Below are 18,610 nucleotides of genomic sequence, written 5' to 3'. Positions count from 1 at the left end.
CTTGTGTGACTTCTATAGAAAGTGCATTTTTGGAAAACAGGGTTTGCAATATACCCATTCGTCGATAATGTAGTGCGCCATGACTGTGATGCAGCTCTCTGTTGCATGGTTGGTCCAACCCATTTGTAATTAAAGCAACAAATTTTGCATTGCTAAAATTCTGAAGCACTTTGTATTTGGCCTACAGCATACTGAACAAATGCTTAAATATTTGCACAATTTTTTTTTGTATCTTCTTTTTTAGTTTCATGTTGGCTACACCACATATTCACTGTTTTCGCAGCTATGAACAGTAGAGAAAAATGTCTGGGGAGTGGTAATAACATTACAATAACATAACTCTTCAATGTGAAGATTCAGACATGCAGTTTCTTTTGTCGTTACTTAAAAACAGGAAAATCAATGAAGCAATTTTGTGCCACTAGAATGTTTTGTGCATGCTGGTTTTGGCATACTACAGTGAAGTACTATACTCTACATCACATACTTTTGAATTTCATTATTTTTCATCCAGTACCATTAGTTTTACCATCATTTTTATATTTTACTAGCAGGAGTACCCGGCGTTCCCCGGGAATCTATAACTAGTGAATTTTCCAAATGAAAGAAACAACATAGAAATCGAACCAACATTTTTCTGATTGACATTTTATTGTAATAAGTAATATAAGTGGTCATATTAGAGGCTTTGGATACAGTATAATTTTTGTGTTGTCGTGGGGTTCTGAAAATGAACAAATTGTGAGGATTGCCCACTATAGAACATGTTATGTAGAGTTGTCCGTGTGAAAAGCATGGATTTTCTAAATTGATGCCTTTAACTTGGAGTGATTGCCCTTCAGCCTTAGTAAGTCACATAGCAAAATCCAAACGAATACGAAATTGTAGTATTTTGAAATCAAAGGGTAAATCATTCGGAATCAGTGGAATTCTGTGTATGAAAACATGTTGATGTCTTGCGCAAGGTTTGAGACGACCTTGAAATAGACTTTTTTCACCAGGAAATTGTAGACGTTTGAAATCAAAGGGTAAATTATTCGGAATCAGCGGAATTCTTGGTAAGAAAACATCTTGACGTCTTGCGCAATGTTTGATTAAGCCTTAAAATAGACTTTTTTGTGGCATCGGAAGTGGACTTTTTAATGTCATGTCTTTTTTTTGGTGGCAAGGGTATATTAGCGAAAAGCAGGACAATTATAATGTGTCACATGGTATTACGTACGGAATAAGCACCAGAGTGAGATGAATGTATGTTATTTACAATACGTCAGAAAGCGAACAAATAGCACCAGTCAGTCAGAAAGACCAAGACTGAAATCTTACTCTGAGTCGGAAAGCGAGCAAATAGCACCACAAATACAGAAAGCCAGTCACACGCACTGAGTCGTTCACGTTTTACATCCATACGGCAGTTCTCCTTCACGCGATGAAAGCAGTTGGCTTTCTCATACTTGGACACTTCCGCAATGTCTTGGCAATTTAAAGAAACATTGGTAAAGAGGGATGCACAGAGACCAAACGTGCCGCTACATGGTGCCGCCGTTAATGTCTGTTCCAATGTGTGGCCATCTTGTCGATGATAAGTACGGGGACTTTTTGCGAACGTTGTGTCGGTCAAAACGTGTCCTGCGCTTGACCAAGGACATTTTTCCCAACCAAACATACCCCCTGACCTCCTCCTGGTCACAAAGTATCCCCATGCCCAGTTTAGTGGCGATCGGACGCCCGGTGCAGATTTGTATAGCAGACAAACAAACATACATAGACTCTGCTTTATATATTAGATTTCATCAAGCAGTGGCTGCTAGCTTTTCCTGGACACGTGTCTGCATGTGACATTACAGCTGCCATTTTATTAAAAAGGAAACTTCATTTACACATCCTGTCTTATCTTTGCTAGAAGAGGGCAGTCCTACGAAAATCACACCATAGTGATACAGCCACCAAAGAATAAATAACAGAACATAACATTCTTACATCCTACTTACACCTCCTTAGCGTTGTGTTTAACCACAGAAAAATTTGCCAAAAATGTTAAATGTTTTTTCAACAATAAAAATGTTATTATGTGTATATAGGAAAGGTATCATCCTTTGTGTGGTATATTTTAAAACAGTCACCAACGCACAGCCTGAACTTCCAATCTGGAGGGAGGAAGCGTGGTTTTTTGTGCGATTTTTTGCCCGACACATCACATTTTCAGCAACAAACAACACACATTCATGTAGGATTGTTCTTTGCTGTTTGTGGACAGTTGTCAATGAAATAAGGACCAGACATTCTGGATTCACGCATGCTGTGCTGCAATGAGCTACTATTCCAACCAAGGCTGATGGCTGGTGGTTCTTTAGAACTCCCTCCACCACCTTCCATGTGAAGTTTGAGTGACTTATACTGTAGCTTTGTCAGTGTTCGGTTTGTATAGGACAAATGGATTCCACCATTCAAACAGATGCCAAAAGATTTCTTGTAATATTTGTTCTGTTGGTTAAGCACAACAGGGTAGAAAGATAGTGACTGATTCGCAAGGTCTACTCATTGTGTTGTTGTAGGCTGCCACAGTTCAATGCTTAGTGACTTCCACATTTCCCTTACACAAACAGTGACAGCTGCTGCATTGTGAACAGTGATTAGCAGACAGATCTATTTCTTATCCTTCCACCTAATAGCAATTATTTTGCCTTTCTGCCATGCAGCTACTGCACCACATTGCAGTTTCACATGACCAAATTCACCAAGCATACAACAATGGTTCTGTCATACAATGCTGTATGCATCAATTTTGCTTGCAGTAATATTTCAAGAAGTTCAGGTGAGGTGTAGAAATTGTCCATTATAGTACAGTAACCTTCATCAAGCAAAAGGTCTTCCAGTGACAGCACAGGTAATGCAGCAACACCATTTTGACTGTACTTGCTATCCCACTTGGTCCCTTTACCTGTGTAAACTATTGAGTTCCAATTGCACCCAGAGTTCGCTTCGAACAGCATATAGAAATTGACACTAAATCATGCCCATTTGGATGTAATGCACTGTATTCATGGCAGCCTCTGCTAGTAACCCATGAGACTTTGATCAATACTTATGTCACGATCAGGAACATGCACCTTCTGCATATTTTTGACAATTGTCTGATACACATCTCACAGTTTCTATGGTATTGGTGCTGAGTGATTGGCTTCATCATACTCATTACATTACATTATTAGTGAAGTGCAGGTATTTCATAATGATTGGAAAATGACACTCACTTGACACTTGGTACTGATAAAAACAAGCTGCTGCAGACACATCTCTGCACTGGTGTACTAAATATATCCTGTAGTATCAGGAGACTGAAAAATGTCAACATGGTATATGTAGTGATATACTGCCAGCGACTGGAATGGGCAAATGGTTTTCTTTGAGTTCTCCAGCACTGCTCAGCATAGTGGTTAGTTTCAAAAACTATCATCAACAAACAATCGAAAATGGTCCAGGTGATCATGACTGACAAACACCTATAGACCGAGGTTACCTGTAAATGGGGAACTGCAGAAGTGTCTGCAGTGATAAAGTCGACACCAAATATGAACATCACTAAAACTCGGTATGTCAGAATCTACCAAACAGGTGTCAGTTTCTCTGTTCTTGTCAACATCTGATGTCCAATTGCTTAATTGGTTCATTTTCAGTTTGTTCCATTTTTCTTGCATGCCATTGGTTGAAGGAACCACCCCACTGTTGAATACTGAATTCTGAGTTACCATAGAGTTACCATAAAGTGGCAGAATGCATAGAAAAAAAAATCATGATTTTGTTCTTGCATCATTTTATCTCATCCACTAGATGGCAGTAGAACACTGTCCCAAGAGTTACTTGGACTTGACACTGTAAAGAGGATCAGTAAAAGTCACCCCGAGTCTGACTTGGGCTTTACCATAATAACAATTCCAAGCCCTAGTCATGCTTTGGGTTAATGCTAAGGAGGTTAATCATTTTTATGGACAGAAGGGGGACTTGGAGACTATCCTGACCTTACTGGGCACAAGACAAAAATCAGCTCTGGGCTGGATGCCAGTCAGTCACAGGGCATACTCACCACTCATGGTGGTTTACTGGGTAAAATATTTTTTAAGAATAAATTTTTATTACATAATTAGGTACAGTGTACAGTATATATATCTTTATAAACAGTATACTAGTATTACAGTTCTTTCATCCTTCTACTATTACTGAACAACATGGGAGCACAGGAAAAAACTTCTTGAGAAAGAATGAGTAATTTCATATGCCTCAAGACATGTTCTTCTTTTTTCCTAGGATAGATGCAGAGGATGGCTGGTGAAGGAAACCAGCCATCCAAAGTCCCAAAAAAGGAAGACTGTAGTCAAGGCAGGCCACAAGAGCTCTAACCACTCCTGGTCATGTGGTCAGGATGCCCGAGATAAAAGAAAGGGTGGGAATCTCATACTTTAGATACACTAATTCTGGATCAGTTATGGGAAGAAAGTCCACCTAGTGCTCGGTGTCACCTGAAATCAAAGTGAACTTTAGTGCTGACATTTAAGGAAACTACATAAGGGAAGAAGCTCCTAGTAAAGCTATAATGGTTCTATAAAGCACAGAAAGGACTTTTTAAGGGGTCCAGGAAATAGCAACAAAGAGATTAATTAAAATGTGAACTGTTTTTATTTGATTGTTAAATAAACTTTATTGTTTTCTACTATGGATCATTTGATCAGTGAGTTAATGTGCTGATTGGCAGAGTGCCTCTTTTGAGTCACATTAGACATAATGAAGCAATTCCAAAGTAGGTCAGACTGAGCAAGCACATTCCAGTCTGCCAGAAATGGAGATTCCCATAATACTGGGATGAGTTGCTCTTATAATCACAGCTGTGCCCCACTGTGGTTTCCTTACTTCCCCCATTAATTTTATTTACTCTTCTTGCAACTCTTTTTTAGAAAAAACTTACTGTATGTGGCAGAAATGTGTTCATTTGAACCAGAAGACTCAAAAACATAAAGAAACATACAGTATGAATTTAGTGCACAAATAACTGAATGAATCAACCACCCATCCATTATTTAACCCACTTTTCAAATTCTATTTTATGGATAGCCACTCAACCAGAAGGCCTGTTTACCCCTGCGAATTAACCTAACATGAACATCTTGAAAACTAAAGTCAGAGAAAAACTCACATAGACACAGGGAGAAAGTCAAAATTCCAAACAGGGGCCAGGGCTCAAATCCAATGACTCCAAAGCTGTGAGTTTGCAATATTAACCAGTGAGTTGCCAAGTGAATGTGACACTAGATCATTACTTTGTAAATAATATATAACCTTGGCAAACATAGCTTTATGAATGATTACATAATTAAACTACACTTAGTAACATATTTGTTTTACTGCTCCACTATAGTGTATATTTTGCCTTTTTATAAAATTAACCATAATTTTTGTGTGTTTCACAGCTACTAATTCATCAAAAGGACATGTAACATGGCTTCTTTAAGATTTTTCCTGAGAAAATGTTACATATACCATACTAATTTACCATGGCAAACTACAGCTAATTTAACAATGACTTATGTAATTAAGAATGAAATCAATGATTTACTTTTGTTGACACCTTTAATTTGGAAACATTACAGGCTCTTATTCATTTTCTAAGGGTTTGTGAAAAATACTCTTTCTTTGGTTTACATTGTTAATTTGTGAAAAGCTCTTGATGATCATTGATTTTTGCAACTTTTGCCAAATGATGCATCAATCTGAGAATTTTACATTGATTGTTAAAATTGCTCAACTCATAAGACACATATTGATGTCTATCACTTAGCCCACTAGTGTTTACTTCTCAAATAACAGCTCTCCTTTTGCGCATGATGTTCTCTGTCTAGCTGCAGAAACATAAACCAAAACAACAGTAACCATTGCAGTTGTAGTGGTAGTATTGTCACATGTACAGTACAAAGTACACTGAAATTCTTACTTGCATGTCCAACCAACATGAAACTTATTTCAGCCCCATGATAAAGAAGAATGTGGTAAAATACAGAACTTCATTTTATTGACTAAAAAACACAAATCAACATTCCTGATGTGTTCTTTACTCATGTGTAGCTAAGGTTCCATTGCTTGAGTCCTCATGGGAAATAACTGAGAAAACTTTCAGTATCAAATACTATCTAGTTACAGCATAGGATGAACAATCAGGGGGCTCTGCCCCCTTGGGATCAAAATAGGGAAGGAAAAAAAACTCACAGAACTAACTTAAAATACAAAATGATTAATAGATGAGATGATGCTAAAAGAATTACACAATTCAAACAAAGAAAGCTATTCAAAGACAAAACAAAAAACAATTCATTAAAACAAATATATATTGTCACACACGTGCGCATGGGAGGCAGCTAAAGGGCTTGAGTGACAGCAGTTCTGAGATATGCCGGGAGGTGGCAGAGTGCACTGACTCTTTTTCTCTCTTGCCTGCAGACCATTCCCGGGAGATTCCACCTGGCTCTCGTGACATAATTTCCGGGACCGAGCCAATAGAAGGAGACCTTACTGGCTCCGGCCCCTCTGACGTCACGTCCGGGCCCGAACCAATGGAGAACGAACACGTCCCTGATCCTTATGACGTCACTTCCTGTCTTCCCCTTTAAAACCCTGCCCTTTGTCCTAATTCCTCAGTCTTGTCTTGGACTCAATTGTATGCACATCAGTGCTGTTTATTTGCATGAAAATGACTTTTGCAGCCAGGACACCAGATTATACGGGTGGCTGCCCCAAACCTTTATCTGAGTATGTCTCGTTTTTGTGACAACATATATATAAATAAACAGTAAAGAACCTAAAGTCAAGACAAGGGCCCAATTCAAACTATGACATAATGTCACTAATAGGCTTTTCTATTTAAGATGATGTCATGGGAGTGCATGTTATACTACATTTGGGATACTGAAGAAAATCAAGAGAATCGTGATTGTGTTTGTTTGGGGCCTTTTTTTTTTTTTTTTAAGTATGCCATTTTGACAACAACTTTTACTTTGTGTTAGACACTATGAACCTGTAGCTCTCCAAGGAACAAACTTCTATTCTATTTGGTCACAAATTTGGTCTTTTTATTTCCTGATCCCTTCAAAAATATTAGATTTTTTGGTTTCACCTCAGCACTGCAGTCTGTTTTATGAACAACTTTTTGAAAACATTTTATCATAGACACATACTGACTGCTGTAGGAATTTCAAGGAGTCATGGCAATGGCTTATACAATACACTTCTGAAATATATGTTATGCCAAGTGTATACTGGAATTTATAAGACTTTTGGCACTAGTTTCTTTAGTGGAAGAACAGACTTGGTAGGACAATAAATGTATAATATGGTATGTCCAAACAGTGTGTTGTTGTTCAATAAAGAGCTGATAAACAGTTTGTTTCAGTGTATATGTTTAATTACTTTACTGTACTTGTCTACTAGAAAATAAGAAAAACACAACATGTGCATACAGTTTAATGTTTAAAGGAAGTTGATATAAGAAATATATTTAGTGATTTGCACCTGGTAAAGAACAGTGATGCCAGCTTACCGAGTAGAAAGTTAGGTTAGTTATTGTTAGCTGTCTGGGAAGAAGCAAGTGACATTTGTGAACCTCTGACAAACTTCTGCTGAATAACTTGTTGTCTGAAAGTCCTCAGTGTTAGTGTGTCATGGAGAGGATGAGCAGCTTTGTTCAAAATGGCACTCAGTTTTGTTTTAATTTTCTCCTTCACTACGACCTTATTTTAGAGTGCATCCTATAACTGAGCCTGCCCTTTTAATTAATTTGTTGGTGGGCCTCTCTTGTTGATGTTTCCAGTCCAGCAAACCACAGTGTAGAAAATCACACTGGCCATCACAGAGGTTCAGAAGATGTGAAAGATGTTACTTCCCACATTAAGGAAATGCTGTCTCCAAAGAAAAAACAGCCTGTTCTGCCCTTTCTTATAGGTGGGATTATAAGGGCATTCTATAACACTTCTCCAGGAAATAACAAACTCCTTACTTTTTCTCAAGCCTAACATATTTCTTATTTTGTTTGAAACAGCATGATCTTTATTTTGAAAAAATGTGAAATATTTTTTAAATACAAAACCTCAATGGCTGGCTCTTGCCTGGTGCATGGGATAAATTCACTTTGGTTCCTCCAACTGCAATTTAAAAACTAATAAAAAAGAAAAGCATTAAGAGAAAGCTATGTTATATACCCACAATCCACCATGCTTTGATGTCTTATAATTTAAAAAGGGAATTGATTATGCAGTATATGAGTGTTTTAATGCACTTTGTGAGCTCTATCACAACCCACGCATCATTTAAGGGGAACAATAATAAAGCCTGCTACTACACAGCCCAGCAGCAGACATTTCCTGCTTAGCCTCAAGCACTTCTAATTACATTGGATGAGGGATCAATATGTAGTTGTTTTATGTTGTTATGTCAATAAGAATTTATCCACCTGCTGCTTCTCATTTCTGCTTTCTAATTTGTTTCTTTTTTTTTTTAGTTTTATATGGTTTTCACTCTTTTGTGTGTTGAAGAAGAAAAACAAAAAATAAGGCATTCATTTTTGAGCCTAAGCTGGCTTAGCAAAAATATTGTAACAATATTTGACATGCCAGTGTGACATGTGATGATCCTATCCTGGTATCTCCCCTACAGATAACAGCAATGGTATCCTCCTGAGCTTGAAAAGTTCTTCTTTAGCTCAGCCAGTTAGGTCGATTTGTGTGTCTCCAGTCTGACAAGTGACTAAAAGCATGAGAATTGATGTTTGCTTAAGGCAATTTTCAATACCAAATATACAAAATATAAAGAGAAATTACAAAAGTCTAAAGCTTGTTTCTGAATTGTCACCATTTTTTGTCTTCCTTAATAGCTAGGTACTGTATATTATTTGTTTTAAAGTCAGTCTGCATTGTAAAGAATGAAAGGCATACAAATGTGTACTTTATTATAGTGTAACACTATGGACAAATGGTTAAGTGCAAGGTTCGAAGTTCACTCCCTGGTACTGGCTTGCTCCCTTATTCAGGACATTTGCTTCACCTTTCAGAGATTAAGCTGTTATAATGTCATGATATAGTAATAAAACTTATTTATATGGTAGGATTTAATTCAGTATCAGAAGCGTGTCATAAAATAACATTCATGGCATTAAACAAACTCATAATTCAAAAAAAGAAAGAAAGAAAAAAACAGCAAATAACTAATTACACTAATAAGAACACAAGAACTATTTTGACAAAAAATGGCATTCATCCAAACATCTGCACAACACCAACAACCCATGTTTGCCACATCTATGACTCATTATTAAGTGCAGATTCTGCTCTGCTTCCTTTAATAATATTGTCTACTTTTTTTAAAAATAAGAGACTTGAACATTTGTGCTGGCATCTCAGGTATGCCATTAAAATAGTTTTCATTGTGTCTGACCAGGGGCACCATGGTGCTGTACTTGTTAGTGACTCACCAACGCTTTAAAGTCCAGAGTTTGTTGTTTTTGTGTGTCATGTTAACCAGTGCCCCTTGAGTGATTGTGGCTGGTGTGTAACGGTGACTTGTGTTGGACTGGCCCTCCACCCAGGTTTCTGAAATAACCTGAAGCTGCAAGGATAGGATCTAAACTCTGTAGACAATTTAGTTTGTGAATTTCTACGGGATCTATTCATGGACAAATTTTAATCTTTATTTATTAATGATCTTCATTCTTTTTGACAAAAACTATAACATTTCATTATATTTCTACTGTGCTGATATTTATCTCTATTTATTAAATAACCTATGAAAATTAAGAAGATGTCTACTTAAATACTCATAACATCAGGTTTTTGTTAGATATTTTGCTATGATTTGTTTAGCTTCTAGCTTAGTTGAATTACACTAAACATGGCGGGTTTCCCAAAAACGTTGCAATGCTAAGAATGATGTTAACTCATACTTTAGAATGTGCATTGTAAGAAAGGTGGTTTCCCAAAAGCAGCACGTTAAACTTGTTCCGTATCTTCGTCCAACCCGACTCTTACATTAATCTTAATGTACAATGTCAACTGTCTCCCTCTTACAGTACCTAAGTAACATACAGTGGCTGCCAAAGACTGCATCAGAAAGCAATTGTACAACAAATAGCTGGAAATAAAAGAGGAACTACAAAAAAAAGGAATGAACAAAAAAAAAAATAAAAAAGCACTACTAGAAATCACATTTGACCAAAGTCATGCACATGAAGTAATGCATTAATGCATCTCTTAGGACAACCCATTGGGTTGTACAGGTGGAAAACACTTTCCTAGCGGGAGTTAATCGATGCCTTCTGACTAAAATTAAAGAACGAGCTCCAGTTTAATCAAGTACTATTAAAATAAAAATCGGGTTCTATTATGAAAACAATGGAAACAAAGCAAAGAATCCTTGTCCTAACCAAAGACGCCAACAACGACTCCTACATCATCCACACAACCAACTTGTGTGGGCTAATGCAGCGGTACAGGCAGAATTAAACCTGGTCAATCAAGTAAAGGATGGTGATAGATACAGGTTGCCAAGAGATGAAATAATGGCACTACTGCAGCTACTGGAGGAAGAGCTATGCAGACCCACGACTCACAACTATGCCCTTAAACCTGTTCTGTTGCTTCTAGCAACCCTGGGACATTAAGACACTGGAGGATTTCAGCAGAGAGAGATGCGCAAAACAGCTATGTGCAAAGCAATACACAGACTCACCAGGCTTCTTCTTCTCCACACAAATAGCTATGAGGAATATGAGTAAGAGAAGGATGAGGTGGTGGTGGTGCCTATAGAGGCTGACAATGACCAAATGTCATCTTACATGACAGGATGTCTAGAAAGCTGGTTTAATTTCAAGGCAGGCTGTGTGTTCAGATGAATATTTTGTTTGGTTTATCTTTGATGTTTTGTGTTATTATTTATACTGTTTATGTGGAAATGAATACACTGACGGAGTTGGTAATTGTGAACTATATGTTGTCAAGGATTGTCTCCTTGGTTGTCTATCTGTAAAGAGAGTACAGTAATGAATAGTTACATTAAGTCATACTTAGCAGAATACAGCAAAGGTGTCTGCATAGGTGCTTACATAAAGAGTTTTACTTAATTGGTAATTTAAAATGACTGTGTTTTCAATTCAGCTTTCGTTTTGATTATTTTCAATTAACTCGTAAAGTTTGTTGCAAGGCGTGGTTACCAACATTGTACTTTATTTTCATTTCGTAGGATTTCCATCTTAAGAAGCCTTTCAGGAAACTGGTGTAAAATGTGCTCAATCATTGCCTACATACTTCTTTAAGTCATTCGTTACTCATTGAGTGCAAACACTTTTGGGAAACTCACCCATAGTTAGTCTTATCGAGTAAGACTATGACTTTCTCCGTATATACAATGACAGCACAGTAAATGGTTTGAATTTACCAAAGCATATAAAAGATGAAAAAAAGTTCAAAGGTCAAGCTTTGGATTGACCTTGAAATTAAGGGTAAATTTCACACAAACATTAGGACGTTTTTCTTTACACAGAGAACCATAGACACACAGAGTAAGTTACCAAGTAGGTGGTAGACAGTGGGACTTTATGGACTTTCAGAGCTAGACTTGATATTATTTTAGAAGAATTAAGTGGATAGAACTACCGAGTTTTGTTGTGCTGAATGGCCTGTTCTCATCTAGATTGTTCTAATGTTCACAAAATTCTTTCATTCAAAGTTCGAAATGTGTATGTCAAATATTGTACTCTTCTGAGCAGTGGTTCCATTTTCAAACCTACTTTATCCTCAGTAGGGTCACAGGAAGTTGGAGTCTATCACAGCAAGCACCAAACATTGGACATGGTGTCAGTTCATCACAGGGTGAGCACACAAATCAGTTTTTAAAACTCAGAAGTTTAAAGACTCGAGGTTAAATGGTTGGAATTCATTCAAAACCTAATCTGCTAATAAGACTAACAAGTACAAGTTGTCAGCAATATGTTATAGGAATCGATCTAATTGTTCTTGAGATACAGCATCCACATAATTCTTACCATAGATACACAAATAAGCAAAGACACAAATGCTTGGACCTATGTGTTACTAAAAATACTCAAAACATATTCTAAGGATATCAATATGTGTTTTTCTATTGAAAAACCAATGTCAGTTTTTTTCACGAAAAAATTCTTCCTCTACATCTTCATTATGAATAGATTATAGCAATACCCTATACATTTGTCTGGATAATTAACCTCTGGGATCACTTCAGCCTCTAATAAGTTAAGGCACTAGACTTTTGACAAGCTGCGACATACCATCCGTAATCTGCCCTTGGCTGTCAGTATCATTTAGGATTAATTTTAAGTTTTTACTCTTTGCCTGTAATGTTCTTATTTGCATTTACTTGAGTTTTTAAACCCTATCAGGTACAGAGGTCTTTGAAATATTCACACTTTTGGCAGTTCTAGAGTTTAGGATGACAACTAAGGGTTTTTCTGTTAGAATCACTATACTCCGTTTCAGCTTTCCCTTGAAAATTTGTGTATCTTTGTAGGTACCTTCTTTTAAGATCATTTAATAATTGTATTTATATAAGCAATTTCATACTGATAATTAAATCAAATGGTTACTGTATATTAACTTAATGCAATTAGTGCTTTCATTTGTTTTTGCTTTTAATTACAGGTATTGTGTTATATACTAGCTGGCCCAGTCCAGAAGAAAATGTGGATTATTGGGCCAGCATTTAAATTTAACTGCAGAAACACAATGGGTTTCTCATCTAAAATATTCATGCAGTATTCACAACACAGATCCACAGCCTCACAATAATTCTCTGAAATCACTTCATTTTCTAATGCAAATTCTTCAAAATTTTTCAGTATCACTTATATTTGTTGAATGATATTCATAATGATAATTGGCTTCCAGTTGTAATGGCTTTCAGTACCAATGTAGAGTTTCACTGGCCTTTTATTTTGTTTTCTTATGATATCTGCTTCATGTCTGGGAATTTTCACTTTCTCAGATTTATTTGCACATCAGAATTACACTTCACTTTTGTGTCTTCTGTGCTCTTCTTCATCAGTTACATTTGTTCTCCTTGTACACTTCTACTACGCTTTCTTAGCTTGCCTTTAGTAGTACAGACTAATAATTTTGTTGAGGTTGTCTGCATATATCTTTGTTCATATTTCACATCACTGATTGCTTAAACATGCTTGACAGTTTGGTCAGAGTACTAATTTGAAAGCTCTTTTCCTTGAATGTCAGCAAAACTGGAAGCTTTGTTTTTAAATTGTAGCTGCCATACAGAGAGAAATTGACTTATATAAATAAATATAAGAATTATATATTTTTTCAATTTAAGTTTCCCTTTATTAATTCGCTACGTTAGTGTATCTGTTGCACCATCTGTTGAAATGAAAGATGCAATATTTTAGAAAATACATTCCAATAGATGGCGTGTCACAAATGTTAATGCCAAATATACCTAACAGAGTGTAACTGCCACACAGACAGAAATTGGCTTATATAGATTATTACAATACAGATTTTGGAAGATATGTACTGGATGAAATTTTATGTGAAAATGATGTACTTTTATAAATAAGAAACAAAAATATGAACTATATTTAGCAAATTCTAGGTCTAGAATTGAAAATATGACAAAAATTACTCCCTGCATTCCACACCCCAACAGTGAGCATGTGAGATGAAAAGAGTGGTTTTGTTGTCCATAGGGCATAACAATGTAGGAGAAGTAAAGAGAAAAGGAAGCAGATTACTACCAGGACCAGGAGTATGAGCTCTTAGAGAAAACTTTAAAAAGTTAACGATAATGTAGATTTAAAAGTAACAATTACCTTTTGCTGCAGAAAGTTCAACTGATAAATCAACCTTTTAAAATGTGTCTACAATATAGCTTCTACGGAAGAGACAGTATTGAAAGAGAAGGGAACATGGCCTGTTACAACTAAATCAGGAGAAAATAGTTAAATAATATATTTAAAGCGTCTTACAGGAATAATACCTGAGGTTAAGACAAGGGCTTCAAATAAGACATAATCTATAGAATTTCCTCAACTGCAAGTGGTTTAAAGTAATTTAACACACTCTCTGACTTAATGTGATCATGACTGCTAGAAGAAGGCAACATGAAATTTTGACCTAAATATGACACAGATACCTTTTAGTTATTTATCTTTAGCCTACATGAAAACAAACACAAATTCAGTTTATAAATTATCTATGAAATATAAGGCCCAGAAATAAGAGTGAATATTGTTAGAGTATTTAATCACACTTCTTTACATTTTCTCCATGAAAATGTAACATGTGAATATCCTCCTACAAGTAGAGCATAATTATTTTTCTTCAACCATGTTTCTATAATACATTTTTAAGCAAGTGCAATTATAAAAAAAAAATGTTTTTGAATACTTGAAACATTAATTTCACTGTAGTCAATATGATCAATCATGCACGAACCTGGGTCATCTCCAATGGTATATCCTTGTTGCTTTTACAATGACACTTGCTCCTAACATGCCAGACTGAGAAAACTCACTGTCTGGCACAGCTCAGTATCTGCTAATCAGTGCATTGACTCTGCTGTTTGTCACTGTCTAGTATCTGCCAACTGGTGATCTGGCTCTCTTGTTTGGCATAGCCTGGCATTCTCTGATTGACTTGCTTTCTGTTTTATGGGGCCATATGCTTCTGTGTGTGCTGCATTGTACATGAAATGAGTTTGGAAATTGTCTTTATCTGTTATATTTATTTGTTAGGTTTATTTTCTCCAAAATTAGCGTTTTTTGTTCTTTATTCCAGGATCATGGTTCTACAAACCATGACATATAATATTATCAATTTGTTACCCCAATTCAGTTTCACAGAGAGCCAGGTACTTTCCTGGAAGCATCATATACAAGACCGTAAATAACCCTGGACATGGTATCAGTCCATCACTGGACCCACTCATATACACTACTACCACATCAGGCCAATTTATAATCAATTTAGAAATTATAAACATTTCTGCCTTTTGTCTGCTGAGTACCTTGAGAAAAATAAAATAATAATAATGCATTTTATTTATAGGGGCACTTTACATTAGCAGCAAATCTCAAAGTGCAACATAAAAAGATTAAACAAAGGCAAGGCAAGATAAAAACACAGATAAAACAACAATAATTATAGCACTCTTGTTAATATGCTTTCCTAAATATAAAAGTCTTTAGCTGTTTTTTAAAACAGCCCACAATCTGCTGTGTTCTTAGGCTCTCTGGTAGGGCATTCCAGAGCCATGGAGCAGTGGCTGCAAAGGCTCCGTCTCCCATTGTATGAAGTTTGGTCACAGGGGGTTGAAGGCGGTAGCTATTTGTAAAACGGAGGTTTCCTGTAGTGGATTGTAATATAAGGAGTTCATTAAGATATTGTGGAGCATTTCAATGGATACACTGGTGAGTAAACAAACAGAGTTTGTATTCGATACAGAGATGGATAGGGAGCCAATGAAGTGACCGAAGGATTGGCGAGATATGTTCATATTTCCGCACCCTCATCAGGATTCTTGCAGCACTATTTTGAATTTATTGGAGTTTTTGAAGGCTCTTGTTGGGTAACCCAATGAGGAATGCATTACAATAGTCTAGTCTGGATGAGACAAAGGCATGAACCAGTTTTTCAGCATCACAGAGGGAGACGTAGGGACAGAGTTTGGCTGTTTCAGAGATGAAGGAATGCAATTTTACAAAGGTGATGGATATGTATATCAAATGACAGATGGGAGTCTAACTTGACACCCAGATTTGTAGCAGAAGGGTAGAGTGGTAATGGTACGGTCAGAAAAGGAAATACAATTTACAGAGGAACGAAGTTGATGGGGGGTGCCAATTAAAAGAGCTTCAGTTTTGGTTCTGTTCAGCTTGAGGAAGTTCTTGGACATCCAGGCCTCAATCTCATCCAAGCAAGAGGAAAAAGTTGATGGAGATGTAAGAGAAGTCGAATCCAGTCTCACATAGAGCTGCGTATCATCGGCATAGCAATGGAATGAAACTCCATGCTTGTGGAAGATGTGACCCAGGGGTAGTATATAGATATTAAAGAGGGTCAGCCCAAGGACTAATCCTTGTAGGACTCCACAGGTAACAGTGTGGGTATGAGATTTAGCATCCCCCAAGGCCACATACTCAGTCCTGTCTGTAAAATAGGACTTGAACCACTCAAAAGCAATGCCAGAAAGTCCAATTGTATAGTGAAGATGATGAAAGAGAATATTATGATCTACCGTATCAAATGCAGCTGTAAGGTCCAGGAGGATAAGGAGTGATGGAGAGCAAGACTTGAGGAAAATTTTCAAACGACATCACAGTGACTGAGTTTGGGGATCAAATCCAAGACATAGGAATTATAATGCAGCAATGCATTTACATCATTATATTGGCACTATCCAATATTCTATATATTGTGTCACGCATTTACACTGGGGACAACATAAAAGCTCAGGTGATGGTAATTTCCTGCTGGAACACAAGATGGCACTATTTACTAACAGATTTTCTCATCCCCCCTTCCCCCAAATCCCCTAACCCCCCCCCCCCCCCCCCCCCCAGACTGGAGGATTGACAGACTTTCCACTCTTGATGTCACTTCCAGTGTCTTTTCACCTGGACCTGCTTTATCGTGCCAGAAGTATTTATTATCCTACTTCTTAAAGGAGTCACTCCTTAGACTGACATCTGTGAAGACGTTTCCTTTTTCAATGTGTTTATAAAGCACATTTTTCTTTTCCAGTTATACGGGGTTTGCCTGTGGGTGCTGAAAGACTTTATTCATGTTTGTGATTTTGTTACAATTGGTAATGTACATTTATTTTGAGTAACTATTAGTATATTTCTTTGTTAAATTATGTTCCATTATGCCTTGTTCAAAATGCCATGGCAAGATCCAGTGTAGGCTGAAAAAATATTACAGTACTGTAATTAAAAAAATTGATGGATGAATGTTTTTTCCCAATTTTTGTTTTATGCAGTTTAAAAATCTGCACCGATGTTAGACAATTTAGATTTGAAAGTGAATGTCTGAATTAAACTTGTAGGCACAGCTTCACAATGCTTGAATCCTGGGTTTGATTACCTGCTGTGGTGTCTATTATTCAAAGTGTTTCTCATACAGTATGGTTAGCTGAACTCTTCTTGAGACTCCAGTTTCATCACACAGTTAAAACGCATTCTGTTATCTTGATAAGTGATTCTAATTTCATTTGGTGTGAAGTAAAGTGGGTGTGTGGGTGACTCTACCTTGTGATGTACTGGTATTCTATTCAGGACTGGTTCCTGTTTTTCACCCTCTGCCAGTAGAAAAGCCTGCCTCCTCACAACCTAGTGGATTAAAGAAATGGACAACTGAAAAAACTAAGGACTCAATTTAAACACCTGAAAATACATGTGCTTACATTATACTATTTAAATTTAGTTAGTCACTTAAGAAACTATGGTCAGTTCCTTGAATCTCCTCTCAGCAGGCCATACTCTAACAGCATCTTTCAAAAATGTCAAAACCATCCTGGTAGAAGTACCGTGAAATTGTTAAGCCCCTTCACTTATTACAGAGAGCGAGTCCTCCATACTAGTGCAGTGACTTAATTTCAACTTTTTGTATTCATTGGTGTTGCTCTTGTAGGTACACTATTCATCACACATGGCATAAGGACTGAGTAAGCACAAAGACTGACTTGTAAATTAGGAACTTTGTCTCATATCATCATCATCAACAAGTGCTACAGTGGTCACCATATCGCCACCACTGCATTAATCCTTTAGTGTATAACATGATTCTCTGTAACATCACTGGTGAAAAGACAGTAAGTTACTTCTTCATTTGAAATAGCTTTCACCTGAAGGGTGAAAGCCACCAAAAGAATCATAACTTCAGATTAGGAGTTCTTGATTCACAACAGCAAACAAATGTGTGCATAAGATATAATAGTTAGGTGAGGCCAATTGGACAACCTTATCTTAAGGCAAACACATTGGCTCCCCAAACAGGATACTATTCAAGTTCTAGATTTTCTATGATATCCAGTCTAAGAGAACGTGTTTTTCAGGTGACCTAGGAGTTTTGGGTATAGGACTGTCTGATCTTTCTCCACTTGTCTTCATACTAGTTTGGCTCACATAAGTATAAAGCAGTGCAGAAAATGAGACTAAGTAAATGGCTGTATTTCATACCACATCAATGCAGCATTGAACTTATTACATTTCTTTGTTAATAATATACAGTGCTGTATTAAAAATTACAAATCAAGACACATATTAAAGGATGAAAGTCAGGTATAACTCAAGGCAGAGGTCTAAAGATGATATTGTGGCTTGATTCAGTCATAATGGGTTGACAGCCAATCTGACTGATTTATTTTTGTGTTAAAATGAGTTTTCTTTTACCGTTAGCACAAAAATAAATAAAAATCTTCACTAACCCTCTTTACATTTCTCAAAACTCATTCTCAGAGCAGAAGGACCCTCATTATTGTGTGTATCCAAGCCAATAACGTAACATCTGTGGCATTGGCACACTCTGAATGTTAG

The 18,610-nt window shown here is 36.7% G+C and overlaps 1 protein-coding gene across 3 annotated transcripts in view; it reads right to left on the bottom strand.

The window, feature by feature from the left end:
* The window catches only part of syt1a (synaptotagmin Ia), a 1,226,547-nt gene that overhangs the window by 728,956 nt on the left and 478,981 nt on the right, over positions 1–18,610 (bottom strand). The window lies entirely within an intron of this gene.

The sequence above is a fragment of the Erpetoichthys calabaricus genome, chromosome 1, assembly GCF_900747795.2.
Source record: "Erpetoichthys calabaricus chromosome 1, fErpCal1.3, whole genome shotgun sequence".
Taxonomy (NCBI): domain Eukaryota; kingdom Metazoa; phylum Chordata; class Cladistia; order Polypteriformes; family Polypteridae; genus Erpetoichthys; species Erpetoichthys calabaricus.
This window is presented reverse-complemented; position numbering and strand designations above follow the sequence as displayed.